Genomic DNA, 8,634 nt, shown 5'->3' with positions numbered 1-8,634 from the left:
CCAAATAATATATTAAAAATACTACTTGTTTTATTATTACTATTACGTTTTCAAATAAAGTTGCTTGTGTTCAGAGGGAAGAAAATTATCCTTATGGATATATCTATCACTGTATCACTTTTTTAAGGTTCACAGATTTTCCTCTCAGTTTGAATATTCGATCCAAGTGCATTTTCAGAAATGTTTAGTTTAGTTTAAAGGTGATGTCAGATATTTATTGTTCCAAGTAGAGATGCTTACTGCTAAAATGATATTCTTGAGCATTTCCTAAATTGTTCAGGTCAGCCTTAAAAGGATAACCAGTTTGCAGGGTTGCCTCTTCCTAATGTATTTTCCAAATAAATTTAGTTTTTTCAGAATGGGGGATGTTTTAAATCAAATTCCATGTACAGTCTTGGATGCATTTAAATCTTTCCTAGGGTGCATAATTTTCCTGTACAGTGAATTAAATCCATAAGAAAAAAAAATGCCATTTGGAAAAACAAGACCTCAAATATGCTTGCTTCTATGTCTATTCGTGTCAGTTTAAATGATTTAACGGCAATTATGTGTGTATATGCTATTCCTTCAAAAATATGGAAACAACATTCTGCACCAAGGTAATGATGATATGTCTTAAATAGATTATGCAGATGAATCTAGTTTATTTATGTATTAGTGCATACGTTTTTGTTTTTTGTTTTTGCAAAGCTTAAGGCACTAATTTTGTCCCACTTGAGTTTCTGAAATCTTGTCACGGTGCCCACTGGTTAAATACTGCAACCACATGCCATTTCAATGTAGATTTGGAGTGACATATATAGTTGTACACACACACACACACACACGCACACACACATGCACACACACATGTACAGTACATATTCTTAGGGCATTTGGCAAATAGATACATTTATCACAAAAGAATAAAATTATTAAAGCAGAATTATACATTCATCATCTGGAATATGTAATTATGTGGAATATCTTTACAATTTTCTAAACTATAGACTACTTGCTTGTTTTGCCAAAGAATATATTTTCTAAATGTGATGAAAATGTACAATAAGTTCTATTTGTTGTTTCTAAAAATGTATCTAATGTTCTTGGCAGCAGTATGCAAGTCAGTCCTTCCTTCCTTCCTTCCTTCCTTCCTTCCTTCCTTCCTTCCTTCCTTCTTTCCTTCCTTCCTTCCTTCCTTCCTTCCTTCCTTCCTTCCTTCCTTCCTTCCTTCCTTCCTTCCTTCCTCACAAAATGCCCTGGTATTTGTTCATATAAACTTGAGTATCCATGGGGGAGCAAGAAGAGACAAATGATGCATTCTGATGTTGTCTTGCAAATAATACAACACATTTTTATATCAGATGCCCTACTGTAATTCCATAATCACATCATTTGCAGGATGACATCGTGATAGACATGTCATTTTAATGTCACTGCTTTGTTATGGATGCCACTGCACCTTAGAGCTCCTTGAATATGAATCTGCTTAGCTTTTGGACATCAGGCTGGATTGGCTAGGTGTATAATATAGGCTAAAATTAAAGTTAGCTATTTATACCAAAAGGTCTCAGTGGCACACTGTCATTTGATGCCTAAGGCCATCCAGCTCTACAACCACTAACAATGATTTAATTTTATCTGAAGAGGTAAGATAAAGGAGGGGTTCCCAAAGAAAAAAAAATAATGATAATTTTTCATATTTTCTACTGCAGCTGCTTCACCTACCTTCATCCAGAGAGAATAAATCTACATTTAAAAGCAAGGACACCCAAGATATTACCTTTAAAATAACATACAACATGGCAGAGAAAAATGAATGAGTATTGCAGGTTTTTTTTCTTAACGCCTAAATTAGCCTCAGGAGATAAGAACAGCAAAATAAAAGCACAATTTAATTCCCCTTTTCATTACCACTGGTAAAAAACTTTCGAGGATATGGAAATGCTCATTTGTATAATTCATGTTTGTAAAGTCATTATACAAACTATTTGTATAGTTATATTCTTTCTCCTTTTTTAATATACCCTTGTAGGTGACAATTTCTCTCTCTCATGAATTAGACATTAACATTTCAGGAAACTTCTTATTAACACGGAACACATTTCATCCACAGAAATGGGAAACTTAGTGCTTTCAAAAAATCCCAGGCTGAATGAAATATATTTCTATAAAGGTCAACCTTAACCCTTTCTTTCTCATGATCAAAACACCATTCCCTTTCTTCTGCCTTGTACCTCAAATATATTATTATCTACTGTCAAAACTTTCCTAAAAAGATGGAGATTTATACATTTCTGGGCTTGGTTTATTTATGCAGGGCCATCAGAACAATGATTTCCAGTTGAAAGCTGGAAAAGTCATCTTGAAAGCACAATTATAATAGGAGAACAAAAGGAGATTTCAAACTGTTTATAATTTTGACCATGGATTCATATCCATAGCTTCTACAGAAGCAGAGTGTCATCATTTCAATCTAACCAACTTGGATTCTATTTAATTACCCACTTTAATTACCCGCTCGTCCACCCACATCTTCTGTATTCTGCCCCTAAAGAATTTTAGCAGTAGCTTGGTGATGACATAGATTCTACCAATTCTGTGTTCAGAGACATCCTGTAAATCTATTTACCCTTTGTTGCATCAGCAGATGTAACCTTTGGGTCAAGATCATAAATTATGGGTATACCACCAGTGACAAAGACATTAAACAGGTTCTTAAGTCTAAGCATCACATAAATTTAAAACCCAGCAGTAGTTTTTGAGGGATGGAGGAGGCATTTTAAAAATTTGATTTGTTCTTTCCAGTGGGAAAGACATTAAGTTTGAAGAGAATTAATAGACTTAAATATTGATATATTAATAGAAAGTAAGACTACCCAACTATTTAGCCAGCCAAAAGCATATACATCCATAATAAGAAAAAAATAATAAATCATAGCACATTCAGTCAGGGCAAAGAGCATTGAACACATGCAGCTTCTCAAGGAATTTGCATTTTGGCAAAAAGTGACATCTGTTAAGTCAGGTGATCGGAACCTGGGTTATTTAAAATATTTGCTCTCTGAATACAATTACAAAATTGTAATAGGGCATCTCTCTGGGTGAAACTCATCAAACTAAAGTTCTAGAGCCTTGTCAGTTAATATTATGGCTTTTTAGGTTTTGGATATGCCAAAGCATTTAAAAAAAATAAACCTATAAAAATCCAAGTTGTATTATTTTCACCTTTTACAAATCTTGAAAAAGGCATAAATGGTTCAGTTTACTGAATAATTAAGGATTATTTTTCTACTTCTTTTGTTTTGTTTTTCCAAATATTTATATCAATGTGTTTCATCTAAGATATATATCACTGCTCTGCCAGAGTTCATTTTTGGTTCTAAAATGGTGTGGTGGAACATGCAAGGTATGAGCATAGCTCCTATCCACAAAACTTTACAACTGCTATTTCTTTTGGCCAGACAAGGAAAGAGACAGTTGCTTTAATAACATGCTTTAAGGGGTTCATTTCAACTCCTGCATTTTTTTAAAGCAGGTTTTTGAAACTAAACATGAAATGCTAAAGAGGCCTAATATACAGTATAACACAGAAATGAGTACACCACCTCACATTTTGTAAATATTTAAGTATATCTTTTCAGACATTAATGGCTGTGTGTTGTGTTATTTTGAGGGGACAGCACATTTACACAGTTATACAAACTCACTACTTTACGTTGTAGCCAAGTGTCATTTCTTCAGTGTTGTCACATGAAAAGATATACTTAAATATTTACAAAATGTGAGGGGGTGTACTCACTTCTCTGATATATTATATAGTATATTGTTAAAAAATGAATTTTGTTTCATTATTTATGCAACATTTTCTTTGGAGGGTTGTTATTATTATCTGACTGAAAGGATTTCCCCCCTTACTAATTATGCTCCATTTTTTAAAAAATATGCATCAGAGAAATGGAAGTTAAAACAAACAATTAACAATAATCTCCAGAATCTATTGACTATTGACTTCATATGTGAATATTTCCTATCAAGTACTCAGAAAGGAGAACAATGGGATTCATCAGCACTGATTTAGTTAATCAAAGTACTTATTTCCTTACTTATTTATTTAAATACTTAAAATACTACTTTTCATTCAGAGCCAGGGGTAGAAATAGTTATCCTCTCAATTTCTCTCTCTGTTGACCTGGATTACTTGCCAGAAAATTTGAGACCTACCATTTAGAAACCTTATTCTTACCTTTCTTGATTGAATAGAGCAAATATTTTTATTTGGCCTTAGAGATAACCAACATCTCAAATGAATGTTGATTCACTCTCTGTTCACTAACTTGAAAACATTGAAATCATTGCCTTATTCTGAAATCATTGGTGTGGAACCATACTAGTTAATCAGTGACACTTTTACATTTGAACATCAATATGGATTTTTTTTTTTTAAAAAAAAACAGAGTTTAGGTGAGAATGTGGAATGTTGGTACATATATAGAAACAAGTGCCATTGACACGAGTTGCAGCTGAGGCAACCATTTTTGAGTTCTTGACTTTATACATATATAAGAAGTTCCAGTGACAAAAAGGAAATGCATTCTATAAATAGACCATGCAGAATTCAAACAATCAACATACATCTTGATCTTCTTTCCCACAATCCCTGGGAGCACAAACCTATGGGAGCAGAAATCAAATTCTTCTGGAATGCAATGTCATAATTTACTTAGCAATATTTTATCTTATCCATTATTTATTTAATTATTGACTTAGTTTTTTTTCTTATTTGTTCACTTAGTTATCCCATAATGATCAGATCAGGTATTCATTTGCTTTGCAGAAATTACAGGATTTGGGTTGACTAGCCTAGAAAATGAAGGACATGATAGCGGTAGTCTAGTATTTGAGGGCTGCCACAAAGAAGAGGAGGTCAACTTATTTTCCAAAGCATCAGAGGGCAGCACAATAAGAAACAATGAATGGAAACTAACCAAGAAGAGAAGCAACCTGGAATTAAGGAGAGACTTCCTAACAGTGGGAAGAATTAACCAGTGGAACAGCTTGCCTTCAAAATGTTGTGAGTGCTTCATCACTGGACACCCACTTGTCTGAAATGGGATAGGGTCTCCTGCTTGAGCAAGGATTGGACTAGAAGACCTTCAAGGTCTCTTCCAACTCTATTCTATTCTGCAAACCAAAGGTGGGGAAATTAATTGGATTTCATACAAAAATGCCTAGTTTTTATTTTCTAAAATTGTATAGCTATTCAACAGCCGTGTATATTATTCTGAATTTTGCAATGCAGACTGTAACTTACTGCATTGTTACAGTAAGCACAAGAAGAGCTTAATTCAGAAGAGCACAACACACGTATGCACTCAGAGGTATTATACTGGAGAACGTGCACACAATTAAAAGGATTGTGAGGATAAGTGTAAATAACATTATTCTCTCAGTGGCCTGATTTCCTATTATTACTCAAGTAGGCAGGGAAATAAACTAAATCTGGCTAATGTCAGTGTTTCTGCACTTAAAATTTGTATTAACTAAATTCCCCCATATTAGTTTGAACGTTGAAGTAATGATTCTCTATTCTATGTTTTTAATATTCTGACAGATGTTTTAATCCCTTTTTATAACACACAAATAAAATGATAACAGTTAAAATGCAGGTTTACTGGAGTACCTTAAATCATCTTGACCATTGATAAGAGGACTCTGGAATTTGGAGTATTGATTTTTTTTTTTAAACTTCAGCAGGACTTGATCATCAGGAAAGACTAATGATTCATTAGATTTAAGTATGTTTTAGTAGAATGTATGGAAAGGAAGAAAACCTGACTTTAAAGGCATTCAGGCTGCAGATAATCCACAAAATAGAGATTTCCTTTTAAGTCACTCTAAGATACATTTTTTTAACCGATTCACAAGTTTCAAAAGGTCATATTACTAACTGATACTTTTGTACCACAAAGGATACCTTATGGTATTTTAAAAGCGACAACAGTAATAACAATAATAATCCTTTAATTCCATCTGCCTTAATGAGGTTAGGTATCAGACACTGACACAGAATTATCGATGCTTTTCCTTCCATCTATCTTTTTCCCCCTTGGCTAAAGAGGCAGAAAAATACAGGGAGGGGGATGGATTTAAACGACATTACCAGAACGCATACATTCCTTGACATCCCAATGGGTTTTTGCTGGCTTGTTAGGCTATTACTGTTCTTCAGTTGCAAGTGATAATGATATTCTGTTTGAGAAAATATTTAAATAAAGCTTCTTCATCTGCAAATGAGATGCAGCATATTTACATTTTTATTTGATGAAGCCTCTTCTTGCTATCTTTGTTCTTAATTTGGTCTCCAAAGAATTAATCGTAAGAGGAAGAAATAGTCTGTAAATATGTATGAAATCAAATTTAGAGGGTAAGCTAAAAGGTATTGACTGCCAGTGGTGCTAAACGGCAGGAGGCAAAATTTCCTCCATGGTTTTCTTCTTGGCTGGAGACACATTGCCTTCCATCTAGATTATTTAATCCTCAAAATGCACATCAAAGCTTCCCATCAGGTGGTGTATGTCTTTATAGGCAGTTGAATGTCAAAGATCTAGCTTAAAGATTTTTGAAAAATGTAAAACATAATGGATCCCAGATAATAACACAGCAGTAGAGCTCCTGAACTATTCCTTCCAGCAAAGTACTGGCATCACAGATTGTGGCTAAATCTTTGTGTTGAATAAAAAAGAATGAGGGAGGGAAAGAGAGAAAGCAAATTTCCTTACAAGAGAATGTGTGACATCCTTCCAGCTGATAGGAATACAATGATGGTGTCATTTTACCCGACTAATATTAGCTTGCAAACAATCTGGTTCTCTCCCCGCCCCCCACTCTCCAGCCCCAGCTTGTGAGAACAAAATAAGCTATGACTTATCTTGCACATGTTCCTTAATTAGACAGCAGAGACATGTATTCAAAAGCATGAAATAGATCGGTTCTCCCTGGTACATCCTCTGGGCCAAACCAAATGTGAGATCTCTGGTTATCAATAAAATTCCAGTTGTGTAAACCCTCCAGAATTCAATAAGATTTATTTTCTAGGAAGACTGTGGGGAATTGTAGCCAAGAGCATTCCCTTGTTTTAAAACAAAACAAATGAAAAGCAAATGATGGAAAGGATTCATCTGGAGTACTGATTCTCGTCATCCTGTTTTTCTTATCAACATCCTAATGCTGTTAACAGTAGGACAACAAGAGGAACAAAATAGAATAGATACATCACACTAATTCCAGTCTACATCAATTCACCTTTGTTTTTCATTAGACTAAACTACTGCCTCTTGTTTCTGTAAATTAGCAGCATTTTTTTTCAAAAGCACCTCTTGAAACTTTGTGTGTGCTTGTGTGCATACACACGAACCTAAATTATACATTTTATTTTATTTTTTTAAAAAAACCCTTAAATTGCACTTGGTTTTTTTCTCATTTATATATTTGGATAAGAACATAATCTGAAGAAGAGTGGGAAAGCCCTATACTTAACAGATATTTTAGACTAATTCTATCTTTCTGTCCAGTTTGGCAGGGATGGTGGAAGCTCTGGTTGAAAACATCTGGCTTTCTTCTTTTTTCTTTTCTTTTTTTTTTAATTAGGATTTCTGGTCCAATTAAAATGGACACCTGATTTCTGAGAGAGAAAATTAGGTATTTTTTTCCTACAATGTAGACAAGGCCAAATCTCCAAATTTTCCTAATTGACTGCTTTGACCTAGTAGAATTACAAGTGGCACACATTGTTTACTTTTTAAAAGGGCAGCAGAGTTAATTTGGCTGTAATAAGGTTTGGTCACCTAAAATAGTTGTTTTGGTTCCCTTGTTGGAACTGCCTTGGAAACATCTTCATTTCTTTCAGGAATTGCTGTAAATTTTAAAGAAGCAACGCTTTTCCAAAATGGCAGCATCTCCACCTTTCTTTAGAAGCCTGATAGAACAAAGAAATTCAGGAGGAGGAAAACCAATCAAATTGCAGTGATTGAAGAAGGGCATCAAAAGAGAAATCTAGACTCTAAAGGAAAAGACCAAGTTAGTCATTCTATCTTTTTCTAATAAAGTTCATTTCTGAAGTGTGAGGATTATTTGGAGTAATGGAAAGCAACAGGGATTCATTTTATTCCTCACAACTGGAAAAGAAAACAAAAAGAGTCATCAAGCTATTTCTTTGACTCTCTCATTTAGTAGTGTGTTTGCTCTGATTTGGGCCTACAAACTATTCCTAGAAAAATACATTCTCCTGCATTTTACCTACAAAGGTCTCAGCATTTGTTCTGAGGAAAATATGTATATCTTAGAAATGTCAAATGTTAAAGAAATGATCCATGGGTGGAGTAAGGTATGTTTGCACTTATAAACGAAGTACAGGTAATTGAGGACCATAATGGAGCATGCCCATAGCAGACATTAGTCGTAAAAGTTGTAAAATAAATGTGACCAGCCTGATATTATGATGTTTTTTTGCAGCAGTTAAGTGAAAGTGCAACAGTTGTTAAGTGACTGTTGTTATCTGAACTAATAGCAATAGCAATAGCACTTAGACTTATATACCGCTTCACAGTGCTTTACAGCCCACTCTAAGCGGTTTACAGAGTCAGCATATTGCCC

Source organism: Pantherophis guttatus, chromosome 3 (assembly GCF_059756535.1).
Source record: "Pantherophis guttatus breed Tessera chromosome 3, ASM5975653v1, whole genome shotgun sequence".
NCBI lineage: Eukaryota > Metazoa > Chordata > Lepidosauria > Squamata > Colubridae > Pantherophis > Pantherophis guttatus.
This window is presented reverse-complemented; position numbering follows the sequence as displayed.